Here is a 21,192-nt window from a genome sequence, read left to right as displayed (position 1 = left end):
GTACATCTTTCCTCGTCTTCTTGATCCTTGGGACACATACATGTTTTTGCTTGTAGGACTGGAGGGCTCTCACCTGAATTAATCTCTTCCTCCAATAGCCAGGGCCTTTATGCTCATATGCCCTATAGGCGAGTGTTAGGGTTTTAAATTGAATGCGGCTAGCAGCGGGCAGCCAATAAAGTTTGGGCAGGGAGGCCATGGCAGAGGCACAGACAGGTAACTTAAGAATCAAGCGGGCTGCTGCCTTCTGGATGATCTGCAAGGGGTGGAGCAAGTAAGCTGGCCAACCCAGATACAGGCTGTTGGCACAGTCAAGCTTTGATGCCACCAGCACGTGTTAACAGATATACAGCTCTCCTCTGGAATCAAATGAATCGTTGTCCTGATTTTAACATCAGAAAACAGCTGGCAGCCACAGTAATGAGCTGAGGTTCAAACAAAAAGATGGAATCAAATTTGACCAACTAGGGTAGAGCGGTGTGCAAGGCCCGGGGGCCACAAGTTGAGGCATCAGGCTGACAGCTAGTACCAAAAAAGAGAATCTCTCTATAATCAGAGCTCAACTTAAGGCAGCGCACATTCATCCATTCACCTACAGCCCTCAGGCATTCCTTAAATGCCGCCAATGCCCCCATCTCTTCCTGGAATGAAAGCAGCAGCTGTGTATCATCTGCGTAATAGATGATTCATATGCCATATGCCTCCACAAACTTAGCCAAAGGGGCCAGGTAGTTGTTAAAAAGCGTTGGACCCTGGTTCGAGCCTTGAGGTGCCCCGCAATCAATTGGTTTAGCCGCAGATGTAAAAGGAGGCAGAAACACCCTTTGTGAATGTTCCTCTAGATAATATTTCAGCCAGGCCCAAGATGAGCCTTGAATATCTACATCCCATAATATGTCCAGGACTAAAGAGTAGAAATGTATTCACTTCTATTAAGTTCTATCTCCACTAGTGCAGTAATTAGTGGGCATGGGCATAATTCAAATTAGAAAGGCTGGTCTGCTAACATGGGTTACTGAGTTGGCACACACAAGGAGATGATGGACAGAGTGCTGGAACTTTTCAGACACTCACAACCAGTCACAATCTGGGTTGAATCCATCATCGCTCTTTAGCTCACTTCACCACCCCAGTTCAGACGCACCTATATGCAATTCAGACTTGACCCTGTGCCTCATGGGAACAGTTCAGCCCGACCTGCCAAGCCATGTCTTCCTTGGACTGAAAACAAGTACCTGGAGACCGGTTCCGGGCTAACAGCCCTCATCAGCCAGGCTAGCTTGAAAGAAGTGGGCAAGGGAAACCTATGCTCATATATTGGCTGGATTGACCTTGAGAATGGAATGTCACTGGTGATGTTTTTTTGCAAAATGAAACTGATAAGCTAACTGGTGGAGACATCTTGAAACCTTGCAATCGCTTGAAGGTGGGGTCCCCCTCTACTCTCCACAGGTTAGGAAGCTCTGTCTACTGACTGGCATGCCTAGATTCCTCCTTTGTCCATGCCTGTCCAGCGTAGGCAAAGTGGCCCTGCCTGGTGTCTGAAGCCCAGGCCTGTAAGGACTTAGCATTTCAGCTGTAAGCCATTGCTTAACTGCCTCCTATGGGAAATTAAGGGAGCTGTCCCGCTCACAGGAGCCCTAGACTCCACCCAGTCCGACAGCAGCCTGCCCTACACACTAGAGGGACATAAGCGTTCACACCAGTCTACAGCCAGACAGTGGCAAGGTCTGCTGATGCTGCACAGCCAACTCTCCTTACTGGTGGGGCATACTTTGCAACATTTCTTACTTTGCGTTCAACTTTCACTTCCCTTACTTGTTTTTTTGAATGAACTGCCATTCTCTTGCATATTCACTGTTTCCTCACTTTGTTCTGCCGCAGCTGAAGTGCCGATTGCGTGGAGGGCAGAGGTTAGGGTGCTGACATCACTTCTGCCCTGGTCCCTCTCCCGGGCGGTGAGCACTCTAGTCCCTTTTCTACCTCTATTTTAACCCATGCATGAGAGGATGCACGCAGCTGGCACACAGTTGGAGCGCAGAAAGCCAGCCCATCTTCACCCGCGTGTGTCCAGCCGGGGCCAGGAACCCTGGTCCTCCACAACTGGTTACCAAACCTATACTTCACTGGCCCTTCGTAGTGTAAGGCCTTCGCCTAATGCACTGTGTCAGTATTTTTGTGCGGACATTCTTCAATTTTAATGCACCTGTTGTCAGTTTGAATGTGTTCCTAGCATCCTGCCTAAAGCCACCTTAGTATCTCCTGCTAGGGAGTTTGTACTTTGGCCAATTGCTAATGGCCTGGCTTACCATTCCCTGCCCCAATATTTCAGAAGCTTTTGCTTAAATTGTTGCTCTCTCCCGAAGCACCAGATACATTTATTTAACTTTCTTTGTGATGCTGACCCCGATGTGGTTTTCCTAACAGATTTGTGGCTCCACTATGGCTTCTAATTTCTGCTCTAGCTGCCAACTTTGCCCTTATGGGGATACCCAGACCACACAGACTAGGGGGAGGCATTGCTATCATTTTCAAAAAGGACTAAAAATGCAATATTAAGGACCTCCGAATCCTGAACTGTTAAGCTTTACTTTTCTCTTTCCTCTTCTTTGCGAAATGTACCTTCTCAGGGGCCCTCATTTACTGTCCCCCTGGGCCGTCCAGTACATTGGGGCAGATTTATGTTAACTGGCGCATCCCGAGGGATGCGCCAGTTAAGATGCGCCACAGTGCGCCACAGCTACGCCACCCATGGTGCGCCGCATTTATGATGCGGCGCACCATGGGGCAAAAACGGCACAGATGCGTGACGCATCTGTGCCGGAAACGTGGCGCATTGCTGGAGTTGTGCCGCAAGCGCGACGCAGCTCCAGCAATGCTCTGGGGGGGCCTATTCTTTCAATGCTGCCTCAAGCCTTACGCCTGCTTCAAGCAGGCGCAGGGTTTTGACGCAGCATTGCCCTGAAAGTGACTGAGTGAAATCTCATAGATTTCACTCAGCCACTTTCAGGAGGCGTTCCTGCGCAGGAACGCCCCCCTGCGCAGGAACGCCTCCTCATGGCGCAGTGCTGTACAACGTGACGCATCTCCTACATGCGTCACGTTGTAAATAGGGCGCAGGGATGCGCCACGTTACCGTGCCGTTGCGTCACGCAACGGCGGCGTAAACGTGGTGCAAGCCCTTCATAAATCTGCCCCTTGGTGTTTTTTTACCTGACTTTTTGGCTCCACACATGTTGCAGGCAGCACATGCTTGGTGACATCAAGTTGCATCTAGAGGACCCCAAAAATAAGCTAGCCTCGACCCTATATACGATTTGGGCCCAGTAGGCCTCTCCCTTCTTAATTCTGATTCCACCCATATTGCGGGACACCTTTTATGCCCCATTTTTTCCAATCTCACTACCATTTTCGTTGCTCCTCGGTTCCATATTTGCTGGACAGATCATTATGTAGTGCCTTTTAGTATCCCTCTTTCTCCCCTTACGCAACCTGCACTGCAACATATAACCAGGCATTGGTCTGAACTGGAAATGGCTGAATTAAACAATCTACTTCTCACCAAAATTACTACCCTTCATTTTCAACCTGGCTCTGTTGAAATCGCTGTGCATTAACGGCTCACGGAGGCTACTGGCTCAATTCTGCCTTTAACATTGAAAAAAACGCAATGCAGAATGCACCCTCCAGCCCCGTGGTTTACTGAAGCCCTTCGTTTTGAAAAATAAATGCTGTTAAACCCTTGAAAGGGTAGTAGGAAGCACTTTGCACCTGAGGCTAAGGCAGAGTACGTAGCTGCTTTGAAAACAATACAACGTATTTTGAAAATCTGCACGGGCATCCTACTACATGGAGAAAATCACCAACTCCCAACACTCCCAGAAGACTCTGTTTAAAGTTGTGAAAGAACTTTCAGCAGCTAGTATCTTTCTCAACAACACTGTGATGAGCTAGCCACTTTTTTCATAAGTAAAGTAGTGTTAATCTACCATCAATTAGAAGCAAATGCTTCTAATCTAGTTAATACGTCAATCTCTGCTACCCAAGCGCATGGCAATCTGGACTCAAACCCCTTTGACTGTTAGTCAGACGAACCCCTGAAAATCAGGGTTTGGCCCTCATTGGATTTAGCGTCACTGCACACTTTACTGGGTACCATCAAGTCTGGCTCCCAGCTAGATCCATTTCCCCCTTCAAAACACAGACATATTGATGATGTTGTCCTCATTGCAATTCTTGATCTCCATTATTCCTCCCTGAGCATGGGTTATGTACCCCAGAACTGGAATCATGCCTTGGTACTCCCTCTGTTTAAGAAGGATAACCTTGACCCTTTCTCCTGGTCAAATTATCAGCCTCCCTCCCATCTTTCTGTCTTCTCTAAAATTCTGGAAAGGCATGTCATTACCCAACTTTCCTTCTTTGCAACTACTTGTAACTTGCTCCACCGATCTTAGTCCAGCTTTACGGCAGGTCATAGTCTGCTCTACTTGGGTCACCAATTCCTCAGGCAAGAACTCAACTCTGACAGGACGGCCACCCTCATATACTGGATTTAAGTGCGGCTTTCAACACGGTTTTATATTCCATCCAGTTGGACAGATTTGAGGGGTTAGGCATTGTTGGCCTGGCCCTGAGATAGATGTCTTCCTTCTTGAGATATCATACTTTTCAGGTCTCATCAGCTAACAATACATCCAACATCCTAACACTGACCTCTGGAGTTCTGCATGGATCAATTATGAGCTCCCTGCTATTCAACATTTACGTTCGCCCTTTGGCGGATGTAATTGAGAAGTCTGGTCTCACCCTTTTTTCTTATGCTGATGATTCCCAAATTTATTTATTCACTATCAGATGATCAAAATCAAAATCCTTCACCACTCAGGCTAGGTTTGACTAATGTTGTCCTTTTAATTAACATACATTTCCTAAAGCTCAATGTCAACAAAACAGAAGTCATGATTCTGGGAAATAACCCTGAACTCTGGGGAGCTAACCGCTGGCCGGTTTCACTGGGGCCATTACCCACTCCGGTAATAAGGTTAAGAACCTCAGCTTCATTATCGATAAGAAGCCTTCTTCCCTTAAGCCAGAGGCCTCCAAGCTCACGGCCTCCTGCTTCTCCATTCTCAAATGGCTCAAGAAAATCCTCTGGCTGATTCCTTGAGCTTCCCAGAGAATGATGCTGCAGGCCCTGGTAACATACAGATTGGACTATGGGAATGTACTGTATCTGGACACTGAAAAATCTTTGATCCACCGCTTGCAGATCATTCAGAAGGCAGCCGCTCACCTTCATTTTTGGCTGCCTAGATATGCTTCTGTCTCTCCTCTGATCCATAAACTACATTGCTTAAGAACTATAAGCGCATTACATTCAAGGCCTTATGCTACATGTTCTGAGCTGGACATGGACCGGCCCTTTCATACATCCAAGGATTGGTGTCACCATATGTTGCTTCCCGACTGCTGAGAACAGCCAAACTCTCATTGTTTACCATGCACAGTTTTTGTCTGGCCCGCATGAAGGGTTGCTCTTTTTCCTATTTAGGCCCAAAACACTGCAACTCTCTTCCTGTAGCTCTCAGGAATTGCCACTCTCTACTTACATTTTGTAAGAACCTGAAGACTTTGCTTTTCAGCTGTCATGACTGAGCTCTGTGTTATTTGGTAAGTTACCATGCTATCTTGGTCCTCTTCTGCATCTCTGCTCGCTGTCTGCTTTAGCACCGAAGACTCTGGGTAGCTGCGCACTCTACAAGTAAAAAAAATGAAAATAATAATAATAATAATAATGACATGCCGTGGGTAGGGACAGTCACCCTCGTCTGTCAGCTAAAGATGGTGCAGAGACAGAATATCAAGTAAAAAACGATTGAGTTGCATAAATATCGAGTCATTGATAGCGTGGTTCAGATATATCGACAGCAAGAATATTGTAGTCAAGAATATCGACTTAAGGTACGTAATATCTATTTTAAAAATATTGAAGAGTTTAATATCGTTTGCAAAAATATAGTTGCTAAAAATATAGCTTTTTTTATTAATGTTATGTATTTTAGTATATCAAATTAAATATATGTGATGTATTTTTTTGTCTAACAATTGAGTGTATTTTTAATGTATGTGTTAAATTTGTAGTAGTTATTATAATTTTTTTGTTTTGAATTTTGCGTTTTTATTTAGGTAGCAGGTTATGAGTTTATACGGGAATAGGCTTTAATTGAGATGTTATAGTGTTAAATGTGTAAATTAATTTAACAATAATTAATTAATTAATTGGTAATTGATGATTGTAATTGTTTAATGAATTTTAGGTGTGAGTTGTGGTGTTTATAGGTGAAAAGGGTAGGAAGTAATTTATTTTTAATTTATGACAATAAATGTTTTTTAATTAATTGTACTTGATTAATTGGTAATTCATTATTGTAGTTGTGTAATTATTTTTAGGAGTGTGTTTATAAGTGTAAAAGGTGTAAAGTAATGTTTTTTTCATTGCTGATCTAATAATTGGTTGTTAATTATTTTTAACTAATTAATTGGTAATCAATTATGGGAATTGTTTATTTAACTTTAGGTGTGTGCTGTGGTGGTGATAGGAGTAAAGGGTGGGAAGTAATTTGTGTTTAATTACTTAATATATCTTTGTTAATTAATATTAAATATTTGATCATTACTCTGGGTAATTGTTTATTTTTGTGTGTGTTTTTTTTACTTTCAATAGGGTAAAGGGTGGGTATTAAATACATTTTAATTATTCAATTATTAGTTGTAATAGTAATAGTTTTAGTATTAAATGTTTTAATTGTGTTTTATTACTTTATAGTTACATTTTGGTGTGTGTTGTGGATAATATAGTGTTAAAGTCTGTGTAGTCAATTTATGTTTATTCGTTTTTTAAATTAATAATATTTTTTAATTGATTATTAATTATGTTAATTTTGTTAATACATTTAATAAAAAATGTTGAAGTGTTCTGTTATTGGTGTGGTGCTATAGGGTAGGAAATAAAATAAATACATTTATGTTTTAATTCATTTTGCTGTTTGTAAATATTTTTAGTTTAAAATATTTATTTTTTATAAAAGCATTTTTTTATATAATATGTATAGTTTTTTATATATGTAATTAATAGTATAATATGTGTTCTCTTTATATGTTTGATATAAATGGTTTGTATTTTTTTATATTGTTTATTTTTTATGATTTTTTAAATTTTCAATATATATCCATTTTTAACTGAGTCTGAATACTATTTTTTTTTCGCTGTCCAACACTTTCCCTAATGTGCACTTATTGGAGTGGGTATAGTAATTTTTACTCCTCCGCTAACCAGCACTTTCCCTACTTTTAATACTCACTGGAGTGTGAATAGTCATTTTTACCCCTCAGCTATCCAACAGTTATCATACTGTTGCATTCAGTGGAGTGGGAATAGTAATTTGTACCCCTCCGCTATCCAACACTTTCCCTACTGTTGCACTCTTTGGATTTGGAATAGTCATTTTTGCCACTCTGCTATCCAATACTTTCCCTACTGATGCTCTCACTGGAGTGGGAATCGTAAATGTTACCACTTCGCTATCCAACACTTTCCCTACTGTTGCACTCACTGGAGTTGGAAAAGTAATTTTAAACCTTCACTCTCAAATACTTTCCTTACTGAGGCACTCACTGGAGTGGGAATAGTAATTTTTACCCTTCAGCTATCCAGCACTTTTCCTACTGTTGCACTCTTTGGAGTGGGAATAGTAATTTGTATCCCTCCACTATCCAACACTTACCATACTTTTGCACTCACTGAAGTGGGCGGCATAGTTATTTTTTACCCCTTTGCTACTGTTGCAGTGATTGTATTGTGAAATTGAAGTTTAAATATTTTTGTTATGATTCTATATTTTAATTCCTTATAGATTTTTGTTTTTTAAATTTTAAATCTAATATATATTTTTATTTTTCATATTATTTTAAACTTTTAACATAAATAAAAAATAATAGTTCATTAATTGTTTCAAGGTAAACATATCTGTACATTATTATATTTGTGTGTCTATTTTTCAATTAAGTGTATTTGTTATATTTTAATAAAATCTTTTACATGTATTTTATTGTATTAATTTAATATTTAATATATTAAATATATAATATTTGATTTTATATTCATAAACAAATCGACATTTTAAACATCTATATTTTTTACATTGTTATTTTTAATCAATTTTTTTGTACTTACCTGTTTAAGCATAGGAATTGATATTTTTGTTGTCTATATTTTTTACTCAATATTTTAACATCAATAGTTTTTACAATAATGTTGTGTCAGTGAACCATAAGGATGGCCATGGTCCTGTGCCATCCACCTGCTTGGTGTCTTAGCCTGGGCAGCTAAGGAGATTTAGGCTCACAGCCAACCTGCCTTTCTCTTTGCGCCTACCTGAAAAACCATTTTTCCTAGACTATTACATCTTCACAGAGTGGGGGCTTATGGAACCCTGGGGAGACACCAGTGAGAGTTAGCTGTGCTGGCCATCCCCCAGTTCATCAAGTTGGCGAGGCAGTGGATGATCATGGGAAACATCCTTTACAACTGTGACTTTTACCATGCTCTGCCTTTATCCACACAGCCCTAACCATGCATACATTTGTAGGTGCCCCTACCTTGCATACCTTTACCAAGCATGCTTTTCTTGATGCCTTTACCACACACACCTTTATCATGGATTGTAATATAGTTATGGTAACTATGTATGTGTGTGTGTATATATATTTATTTTGTCTTGCACAACAATGGGCGTAGCACTAAGATCTGGCTTAAACTCAATTTAATCTAGGTATGACACTCTTTGAGGCTCAAGTGGGTTTTAAAAGTGTAAGGAATGAAAGACCGTGAGAAAAGCCGCGGGAGGGTAGAAACGAGTTGGTTGGAGTGTGACACCAAGATTAAATTGAGTATAAGCCAGCTCTGAATGCTGCGTCCTTTGTTGTGCAAAATTAAATTAGGGCCCAGATCTGGCCTCTACGCAGAGCTCCCGCTGTGGAGCACTTCAAATTAGTAAAGGTTCACTTTGGAGGCAAATATATATGTATAGTAGGTGTAAATAAACACCCATGGAAATGTTATATTTTGTCCATTGACCAAGAGATGGTACCTGGGGGACTGAGGATCTTCACCACACCGACATACGAAACGCCTAATCCAGCAATGTTAGCTGAATGGTCAGAGAACTCAGCATTAAGCTAGAAAAGAATGCTAGAAATACTAGTTAAGTATGCCTGGATCGACAGAGACTTACTACTGAAACAAATACAAGAACTGATGGAGGACATTAAAAAACAATCGGATGATTATGCTGTGGACAAACTGGTCACTGCAATGAAAGATCGCCTCAAACATTACGAGGAAGACATCAAGGCACGCAAAGAAAAAAATTGGACAGACACTACAACGATTATGAAAGTGGTAGGATCTTAACTTTCAGTCACAAATATGATTACCTCTACAACACGAGAGGTTGAGGAAACGTAGGAACCAAGGAAAGAGGCTCCTACAGGGGTCGCAAAAGAGTCAGAGCAAGGGACAACGTGGGAAATATGAGAACACGCTCCAAAAGAGGACTATAATGGACCCGTGTATGGTAAACAAAACTGTCATAAATTTATCCGCAAAGGTAATGAGTCAAACTGAAAAAGCAACTTTAAGTCTAGAGCTTTCATTTTGTCCTTTTATGTCTTTTAATTATAGTGAGTCTAGAATTTACCTTTTTAAATTCGTACCAAAATTGAAGCTCAGGAAGTGGCACAAACAATACTCCAACAACATCTCTGAAAACTTTATGATAGGAGAGGTAGACACTCTCATCAACATACTGCAACTTGAACAGGAGGAAGACACAATACCCAACATTACCAATAACATACAGACAGATGGGGAGTTGGAACTCACCAGCAATACACAACTACTGCAAGATGCAGCATTCATTATGAGCCCAAATCTACTTTTGTTCCCATCATGTCTCATGACGCCATCGACACATTACATGAATGTGTCAGTAAAGATTTTTGCAAACATAGACACAAAAAAAGAAAATATGGCTATAGTGAGAATAATCTCTCAGCGGCACAAAGAAACTCACTAAAATCACTCATGGAGGATGACAGTGTGCTCATTCGTCCTGCTGACAAAGGAGGAAACATCGTCATTTTAGACAGAGATAAATATGTGACAGAAGCACATAGGCAGCTGAGTGAATCCAAATTTTACATTCCCACTACACAGAACATGTACAACAACAGCATCACCACACTGTGGGAAAAACTTACCATTTGAAAAGATGAAGGCATTCTAGAGTGGGAGGAGTACAGGTATCTCAAGAATGACCATCCCATTTTACATGTACTCTATTTACTCCCCAAAATACACAAAAGCCATGAAAACCCCCCATGGAGACCGATTGTGTCTTCCAGAGGGAGTGTCTCTATAACACGTCTCGAAGTATGTCAATCATTACTTGCGTGACTGGATCAACAGTTTGCACAGTTACATCAAAGATACTAAGGACTTTCTCACTAAGTTACTGAACATACAGTGGGATGATAATTGTTATCTCATCACTCTGGATGTCCAGGCACTTTACACCATAATTGACCATAAACAAGGTATTGCTGCCTGCGAGCACTTCCTCAATGTTCGTCCACTCCGCTTTAAAGAGCACAGCAAGATGTTGCTCGAAATGGTGGAATACTGTCTCCTTAACAACTTTGTTCTTTTTGAGGGTGTTCTGTACAAGCAGATGATTGGGACCGCGATGGGTTCATGCTTTGCTCCCAGTTTTGCGAACCTCTTTATGGGGCACTGGGAGCAGAAGATCTTCGCAAATACTGCTTGTGCAGAACATTGGAGCCATGTTGCCACTTGGTGGTGTTACATGGACAACCTTTTCAGAGTGTGGAGAGGATCTGAGAAAGCAGCCATTCAATTTATTGACTTGCTTAACATGAATACCAACAACATAATTCTCACCAGCCACATTAGTAAGGTCACGGTTGAGTATCTGGATGTCAAAATTGACATCAACGATAATCAAGTACACACCACTCTTTTTAGAAAGGCCACGGCTGGCAACAGTATCCTCCATGCCCTCAGCAGTCATCCTGAAACCCTGAAATGGAGCATTCCATTTGGTGAACTGCTGAGGGCAAAGAGAAATTGTAACACTGAAAATGGCTACCAACTTGAGAGCACTGAGATGCTCGGACTGTTCAAAAACAGAGGGTATCCTGCTTGGGTTCTGAAAAAGGCCAAACAGAGAGCTAAAAACATCCCCAGAAGCACCACACCTGAAGAAAATATCATAGAAGGCAATGATAACAACCAAGACCACACATGTCTCATTCTGACATATAATGCTGATTCAAGACAAATACAAAGGATACTGTCCAAAAACTGGGACATATTTAAAAGTGACAATATCATAGGTGATGATGTCCCAGTGAGGCTGAGCATTACATATAGAAACGGTAGAAATATCAGGGATATGTTGGTGCTGAGTGATATTACCACTTACTCCACAACACAGGGTCTTGGTCTCGAGGGATTTTTCCATTGTGGCCATTGCAAAGTCTGTAGAAACAGAATTCACAAAAAGAAAGTGGAGTACAACGGGATTAGGAAACAAATCAATCAATTTCTCAACTGTAGCACCACACATGTTATCTATGTGATCGTATGTCCATGCCAGTTATGGTACATAGGAAGTACTACCCTATATGCCAAAAAACGCATATTGGAACATTGCCAAGCCATTTCACATATTGACGAGAAATACCCAGTGGCAAGACACTTCTGAGATAAGCATTTTTCTAACCCGTGACTTCTGAGTTTTTTTATCCTGGAACAGATAGATAGGAGCCCCAGGGGTGGTAATAGGGTGTTAAGATTGAGACAGAAAGAATCCAAATACATTATTGATTTTCAGTCAAAGGATCCGGGAGGTCTTAATCAAGACGAGGAACTTGCAGTCCACCTCAGAGACAACTGGTGGTACTTTATGGGGGCTGCTTATTCCTGGTGGTTTGACCTGTCTCTATACAATTCATCCTAGCAGTCAGAACAGTTTCATATCTCCCTCAGTTCTCTAGAGTTATGCCCAACCACATTGCATATACTGTTATATGATCTTTTGTAATTTTGTTCTCTTCCCCTGTGATTTAGTGCACTCAACAGTTTATTTATTTTTTCAGAGATTTAACGTATAAATATTTTTAATCTCATTATAATACTGTTTTTATGTATTTTCCAACAGGAGGACACCTGGGGAAAGAGGCCCAGTCACCGTACTCACTCTGACTGGCATTTTCTGTCTTTCTCACTTCGATCATCCATTTCACTGAGCACCCCTTCTGATGGGCATCTGTGGAAAGTACCATGACACTACGGCAGCCCTTTGGGCTTTATTTATTTGTGGACATACTTTCATGTGTAACCATACTACAAGGATTCTGACCTAGGATGTTTTCCCAGTGATGGTCTGAAGTATTTTACTTGGTAACTGCACCTGCACTTTATAGCTTTATCACCATACTTTCAATGGTAACTGTGCATGTGGAACTACAGCGACTCTCACCTATGATGTTGCCCTCTGTGCCTGTCGGGAGTATTTGACTTTGTATTTTACTTAGCATTTTACTTGGCACTGTTTCTGCCCCCTCAGCATTACTACCAGTTTTGCAGTATGACCAATTGACGGATTGTACAATCGCATCCGAAGGGGTACAGTTCAACTTGAGGGGCCTATTAGAAATGCCAATTGTGCCTCCTCATGTGTGCTAAATTTTGAGATTTACTCACTCGATTTCGTTTACATGCCCATGCATTCGGTGCTTTATCAAAGGCTAGATTCACTGCCCCAGCAACTCTAGCTGTCTGGGTTATTTTTCGTGAAAGACCATGCATTTTGTTCTGCTGCCGATTGTGTGTGTGTCTAATGAACATGCGCAAATCTGTTTATTTAAAAAGTACGCTGCATAGAAAATTACGTTGCATAAGAAATGTATTATTTTGTAATCTTTTTGTACAGCCAATAAAATGAGAACATTGATTTATTTATTTTCAATCCATGAAAGTGTGTAACACAAGAGTTGGAACATGTTCCAAGATGTCAGCCCTTATTGCTGTTGATTCTTTGTCCGTTGTTGATGTTCATGACTTACCTAAACTTTATCAGTACGTTTTGTGCACACATTCACTTACGTGAGCAAGGCTGTCCAAGCCGAAACATGTTGTAGGTGTAAATAAACACCCATGGAAATAAAAATAAATAAAAAAGTAGGTGTAAATAAACAACCTTGGAAATTTTATATTTTGACGTGTTTTCGGTGGCTGAGAGCGGAGCTGATTTGGACTGTGCCTATTTAATTTAATTACCACCGTGCTCAGCCAGAGTGCACACCAACTCCCACTGGGCCATATATAAGAATGTATGTATCAATCAATCAGTCATTTGTAAAGCGCTCTACATACCCGTGAGGGTCTCAAGGCTCTGGGGAGGGGGAGTTAGTGCCTGAGTGAATGGTTGAGTGCAAGAGTCGTGCCTGAATGATTGCATAAGTGCATGGGTAGTGCCTAGGAGATTGCAAGAGTGCAGTGGTAGTGTATTGGTGATTGTATGAGTGCATGGGAAGTACCTGAGGGAAAGTATAAGTGCAACATGAATGCCTGAGACATTGGATGAGTGCATGGGTAGTCCTTGAGAGAATGGCTGAGTGTGCAGGTAGTGCCTGAGTGAATGGTTGATTGCAAGAGTAGTCTCTGAGTGATTGCATGACTGCATGGGTGGTGCCTGGGTGATTTCATGAGTGCAGCGACAGTGCCTGCTTGTATGAGTGGTGCTTTAGTGAAAGCATGGTCCAAAGGTAATGCCTGGGTTATTGGATGAGTGCATAGGTAGTGCCTGAGTGAATGTTTGAGTGCAACAGTAGTGCCTGAGTAATTGCATGAGTGCATGGGCAGTGCTGGGGTGATTGCATGAGTGCATGGGTAGTGTAAATGCTTGAGTGCAACAGTAGTGCTTGAGTAATTGCATGAGTTCATGGGCAGTGCTGGCGTGATTGCATGAGGGCATTGGTAGTGCCTGAGGGACTTTCTGAGTGCAATGGTGATGACTGGGTGCTTAGATCAGTGCATGAGTAGTGCCTGAGTAAAATGATGACTATAGGAGTGATGCCTGGATCATTGGATGAGTGCATGGGTAGTGCCCGAGTTATTGGATGAGTGCATGGGTGTTGTTAAGGGAATAGATAATTGCACTCTTGATGCCTGAGTGAATGGTTGAGTGCAAGGGTAGTGCCTGAGTGATTACATGAGTACATGTGCAGTTCCTGGGTGATTACATAAGTGCAGGGGTACTTCCTGGGTGATTGGATGAATGCATGGGTAGTGCCTGAGTGCAAGGGTAATGACTGGTTGCTTAGAACAGTATGTGGGTAATACCTGAGTAAAATAATGACTGCAAGAGCAATCCCTGGGTAATGACTGCATGGGTAGTGCCTCAGTGAATGGATGAGTGCACTGGTAGTGTCTGAGTGAATGGTTGAGTGCAAGAGTAGTGCCTATGTGTTTGCATGAGTGGATGGGTAATACCAAGGTGATTGCATGAGTGCAGGGGTTGTGCCTGGGTGATTGGATAAGTGTATGGGTAGTGCCTCAGTGGAAGGATGGTTGCAAACGTAATGCGTGGGACATTGGATGAGTAGATAGGTTCTGCCTGAATGAATGGATGAGTGCATGGGTGTGCCTGAGTGACTAGTTGAGTGGGTAGTGGTAGATGATTGCATGTGTGCAGGGGTAGTGCCTTGGTGATTGTATAAGTGCATGTGAAGTACCAGAGTGAAAGTATGAGTACAATTTCAATACCTGGGCAATTGGATGAGTGCACAGGTATTCCTTGAGCAAATATATGAGTGCCTGGGTACTGCCTGAGTGAATGCATAAGTGCAGGGGTACTGCCTGAGTGGAGTGAATGGTAACTGCCTGAGAGCAAGAATAATGACTGGGTGCTTAGATCAGTGCATGGGTAGTGACTGAGTAAAAGAATGACTCCCTGGGTCATTAGATGACTGCAAGGGTAGTGCACGAGTGTATGGATGAGGGCACGGGTAATGCCTGAGTGAATTGTTGCATGCAAGAGTAGTGGCTAAGTGAATGCATGAGTGGATAAGTAGTGCCCAGGTGATTGTATGAGTGCAAGGGTAGTGCTTTGGTGATTGGATACGTGTATGGGTAGTGCCTCCATGGAAGGATGGGTGCAAGAGTAATTCATAGTTTATTGAATGAGTGTATGGGTCCTGCCTGAATAAATGGATGAGTGCATGGGTGTGCCTGAGTGAATAGTTGAGTACAAGAGTAGTGCCTGGATGATTGCATAAGTACACGGGTAGTGCCTGGGTGATTGCATGAGTACAGGGGAGGTGCCTTGGTGTGTGTATGAATTCATGTGAAGTGCCTGAGTGAAGGTATGAGTGCAAGGCTAATGCCTAGCTCATTCGATAAGTGCATGGGTAATCCTTGATAGATTTCTGATCGCATGGGTAGTGCCTGAGTGAAAGGTTGTGTGTAAGAGTAGTGCCTGAGTGATTGCATAACTGCATAGGTAGTACCTAAGTGATTGTATGAGAGTATGGGTAGTGCATAAGTGATTGCATGAGTGCAGGAGTATTGCCTGGGGTATTGCATGAGTGTACAGGTAGTGCCTGAATGGAAGGATGGGTTCAGGGGTAATGCCTGGGTCATTGGATGAGTGCACAGGTAGTGCCTGAGCAAATAGATGAGTGCATGGGTAATACCTGATGAATGGTTGAGTGCAAGAGTAGTACCTGAGTGATTATATGAGTGAATGGGAATGCCTGGTTGAATATATAAGTGCAGGGGTAATGCCTGGGCATTTGGATGAGTGCATTATTTATATGAGAAACAAATAACATAATTAAACTTTAAACATTTGTTCATGTTATCATGCATATTATATTATGTATTCTTACCTTTCAAGTAATTTAGCTATAGTACTCAGTAGAAGTATTTTAGAGAAGTATTGTCCTAACAGCATTAAAACTCTTTCCAAATTTCAACAGTAGCTACTATAAGGAGGAAGAAGAAAAACTGTTAGTTAATGACATATTACAGAAATTATAATATTATATTTAGGCTTTCCTGTTTTCAGTTTCTATTTTTGGTAAATTCTACTGGTTTTTTTTCAGTACCTTAAAAAAACAGTGGTTATCCGTGGTCACACATTTTTGCACCATTAAAAACAACAGTAACTGTGTTTTTTCTGGTGTTTATGGAATTTTCATTTAATTTTAATTATTGCTTGTTTTCTGCACTGATAGTACCTGTGTCTAGATAGCGTGTACACCGGGTATATGAGGTCAAAAATATATTTTACTGCACCAGAATGAACTACAAAGTCAATAACATTCTTCATTGACTCTGAAGATTGTAAAGATGCTTTCAGCATACTGTCTATCAAGTGACAAGGATCTCCTACAGTGAAGCACTTCAGCTTAGGTATTGATTTTGACAGGCCATCATACAACCTTTTCATATACGTAGCCGAATTACTGCCAATACAAACAATATCATTCCAATCTTTATTGAACTTGGTAGGAAAGTTTTTCAGCTGCATTGCAAGTGACACTGCGTTCCATGTTTACCAAACGTTTAGTGTCATGTTTTCACCACTATCTCAGATGCTTGGTGACAACATTCTTTTCACATATACCTATCAATTCATCTTGATTTGAATATTTAAAGCCTGGGGTGTTTGGCAATTCACTTACAATCAACACTGACTCGCTAGAAAAGGTTGCCGATGTGTCAAAGGCTTTTCACCCATTCTTTGTCTGTGGGTTAATGTGATGGTACATATTAGGAAAGGTTCTTATGAAATCAGCCATTTTTACCTATCAGTGAAATGAAATGTAGCCAAAATATCTAATAGGATTTTGATATTTCCTAAGTATCTACAGTTTATAAAATAACTAACTAAGGCCCGAAACATGCTTCTAAACTCTGCATCTTTAGACCAAAGACCACAAAACTGAAAAAAAGCAAAAGGAAGAAGAGACAATGTTTCAGTGACATCCGTAAACAACAAAACTCAAACAGAAGAAGGTTAGGCCTGTCTTTCTTGATGCTACCTTGTATAGCTAAGTTACAATGCATTGGCCCCTTCAGGAAGAAATAAAAATTACTCTTTCACTCATCTTTTCTTTTCTTTGAATGGCACTTAGTTCGTGGTTGCAAAGGTATTTTTTAAGTGCTCATCTGTTTACACTGGTGATGGCTATTTTCCTTTCAGTGGGGTTTAATCAGTTATTATAGGTTTAAACCTAAAACCAGATAGCCTAATTATATTTTAAGAACACAACATAAATTTAGAGTTACATAACATTTTCAGATTCCCTTTTTTGCTGTTTTCAGATTCCAATTGACTTCACCATACACATGGATTTCAATGTAGTATCAACATTGAATAGGAGATAAAAAATACAATCAAATTGATTGTTAAAAAAAATCAGCGTAGAGCATCATTTTCAATATGTGTAGCTTTGTGTCTTTCTATCTGCACTTTGTTAATTACTTTTTTCGTCTAGATTAACTCTTTTATTTATCTCAAATAAATTTACCAAACTATGGACTCTCATTTACATCTGGTACAATATAGACAACAAAGATATAAAATATTTGCTTTTAAACACAATTTTCCAAACACAATATCAATTAGTGCAAATATTAATCCAAACACCAATTACAAAACCCCAAATGTTTCTATATGTAATGTAGACAACATCTCTGATCTACAAGGCAAACATCTCTTGTCCTGATTGGCTGTTTTTATCAATATGTTAAACTGTACTGATTTACAGTTTGGTATCGTTAAGTATATGAATCGTTCTGTTAGTTTTTCAGTTGTAGAAGTAAATGAATACTCTTCACATTTATGATACCATCTGTAACTTAGTCCAAATACGTTTTCAATCTGTATTCCTTCATGTTTTAATACTCCAAGCATAAGCATTAGAAATTATTGTGCATCTTGTTGTATATTAAGAGTAAATGTCAAAGAACCAGTACATATATCCAAAAGATGCTGAATGCCGGAGGCAGGATGGAGTTTAATTCTATCAGTTACCAACTGTCAAAATACATGATATAATAAAGAACAGAATCTTTTTTCACGATTTCCCATAATTTCATGATAAAGATCTTGTTGATAAAGCAAAACATTCAGAATCACATTAGCATAAAAGTTGATACCTAAACTATTTTCCAACTGGAATCCTTCAATATGATCAACAGTTTCCATTTTCTTTCTCTTTATGCCTTCAAGTTTCTTTATAATTGTTTCCTTTTTTTGAACCTTAATTGCATCTCTCACACATTTCCATTTTGGACATACTATACGTTTCTCTTATAGGGTATATTCACCTAAATCAGGAGTATAAAGTCCTCTTAAATAATTGTACGCTCTTACACAATTTGCATCAGCACTAACCTTTTTGTCATCAAAATCTATCAAATACAAACCAGAAAATGTTCTTACTTAAGACAATGCAACATGGGCCATTCCCTCTTTGACACTGTACTTCCAATTTTTACAAAAGCACTGTCTGTACTTAAACCTTGAGATTTTTTAATAGTTACTGCAGATGCTAAAGACAGAGGAAAGATTTTCTGTGAACATACAAATCATTTACAACAAAATACGTACAGCACAACAACCAATCTGTCTTACCTCTTTGATCTGATCACATTTTATAATCAAAAATTATATTCCATCTCTGTCCTGAAATTTTACAAATGTATCAACTTTTACCATTTATCAACTTTTACCATTTTCCATTTTCTAAACCTTCTTCTACATTCAAATTATGCTATTGAATTACACAACAGCCTATACATACATGTAACGTCTTTTCTAAGCCTACAGTTTTAGATAGTTTCCCTGTAAGAAAAATAGTCACACCATGGTGTTCAATTTTATCAATAGCTTCGATTTCCACTGTTTGTTATTTTTCCAGTTTGAGAAATTGTTTATTAAATAAATATAGAATACTGTTGCAGTACAGGCATTATGCAAACTATAGACTGATATTCTGCAAGCGTCTTGTAAATTACTTCAGCTGCTGTGTGTCCAGTTGTAAACAAGTTTCTTAGTTATCAACTTTCTAAAGCTTGTTTACCATGTTTGGTAAGACACCAATTCTAAATGTCATGAAGAATATTACTGTTTTCTTCATCACTTGCTTGTCTCATATTCTTAACAAGTTCCTTATATTCAAAATGTAACCAAATGTTCTCATTTCTGATTCTTCCCTAAGACTTCGTAGCATCTGCATGGACAAGTGTTTAAAAAACTGGTTGTACTTTTACAGGAGTAAGTGTAGTAAATCTCTGAATACAATTTAATTTTTTCCTCCAAACAGAACATCGTAATCTCTTTTTAAATCTGTTGCATTCTTAAATGTACAAATGCAAGCATTAAGTTTGAGACCATGCTCATCTTATCAATGATTGAAAGTTTCATTTTCTTCAGTACTCTTGAGACTTCCTAACAAGCTTCTCCAGATAGCTTCTGATGTTCCAATGTATTATCATGTTCAACTGGTAGCATAAGTAATCAGTGTAAAGTTATCCCTTTAATGTTGTGTGCTGCTAATCCAGTTGGAGCTGTTACATCACAAGATCAATGTGATTCTGTAGTTTTGGATAGATAACTGGTCATAACTTTATTTAAGAAACCTTTTCCTGTTCCAGCTTGACCGCTGATGTACATTAGAATAGGTTTAAATGATGAACATTGGCATTCCTTTTTTTCGTGCAGCACACCATATTGTATATGTTGTTTGACTTGTAGATATATTTCTTTCTGTTCAATATTTAGTTGTTCTTCTAACTTTTCCAACTCAATAATATCCTGTTGTGCTTGTTACATTGCAGTTTCTACCTCATTCATGGCTATTGCTGTCTCATTATCAATAATTGGTTGTCCCAGTGGATCTTGACTTAGTGGACCAGAACTTTGACTATCTTGCAAATTTTCTCTACCAATATCCACTGCAATAGTACTTTCTTGTTCAATCTCATCATTTAACATTTGTAGATATGTAGGGAAAATTGGGCACTGAATACTATCTTTAATTGCATTAAAAGAATCTTCATAGCAGTCAAAATCTCCAAGTAATTCTGTTTCACTGAGCTAAGGCTTAAAGAGTTGCAAACGTGCTAAATAGAAACATTCCCTCTTATATGGACTTTAGCAACTAAGTTTTCTGTGGTTAATAAGATTTCCTTTGGCATGTTTTACCAAACATCCAACACATCCAATTACTGCATATTTTTCTTCATTTATATTTTCTGTAACTTTTCTTTTAAAGCTGTAATGTTGATGTGTGTCAAAGAGAGATAGGTTTTTTGAGATGTGGACTCCTTTTGGGATAGTATGTAAACAACATGTTAGTTTTACCAATATCTGTACTTTCTAGTTTATTTTCTGCTAAGTATTTGACTTCTTGTAGAGATTTCAATACTCTATTTCATGTGACAGCAAGACCTAGACTTATCCAAATGATTACTCTTGACTTTGAGAATAAACTGGCTGAACTTAAATGATCCAAACATTCATAGGATCCAATCTCTCAATGAGAAAGCATTTCCAAGCTGATGCTGTACAATTTCTTGCTGAGACTTTTCTCTTGTGAAATTTCTTCCCACATTTCTTTCGTCTCTGTCTTTTCAGATTTGGTTATATATGATGTAACATACAGCAATCAAATTATCTGCTTTTCACATTTTTAAAATAACTGGATTGTAGTCATTATTGTACTTTGAAGCTTCTGTTCTTTTTAAGTTGTATGTATTCTTTGGATATTTCTGAGTTATTGAATGCCTTACCATTGACAAAAATCTATTTACTCTTCCTTAAGAAATTATAGGACACACAAATCCAAATCGACATTTTGGGCCCGATACCGATCCCGGTCGGAAAGCTCTCCGACCGAGCCAGATCTGGAGTGTTTTCTGAGGAAGCTGAAGTCCTGCAGTACAACCAAGCGATTTCAATGCTGCCGTATGCTGCTGGACTCAGTTCGGTCGGACTCCCATAGAAGTCAATGGGAGCAAGTCGTATGACG

This window comes from Lissotriton vulgaris, chromosome 3_2 (assembly GCF_964263255.1).
Source record: "Lissotriton vulgaris chromosome 3_2, aLisVul1.2, whole genome shotgun sequence".
In the NCBI taxonomy this organism is placed as follows: Eukaryota; Metazoa; Chordata; class Amphibia; order Caudata; family Salamandridae; genus Lissotriton; species Lissotriton vulgaris.
The sequence above is the reverse complement of the archived record's forward strand: the minus strand, read 5'-3'. Positions refer to the sequence as shown.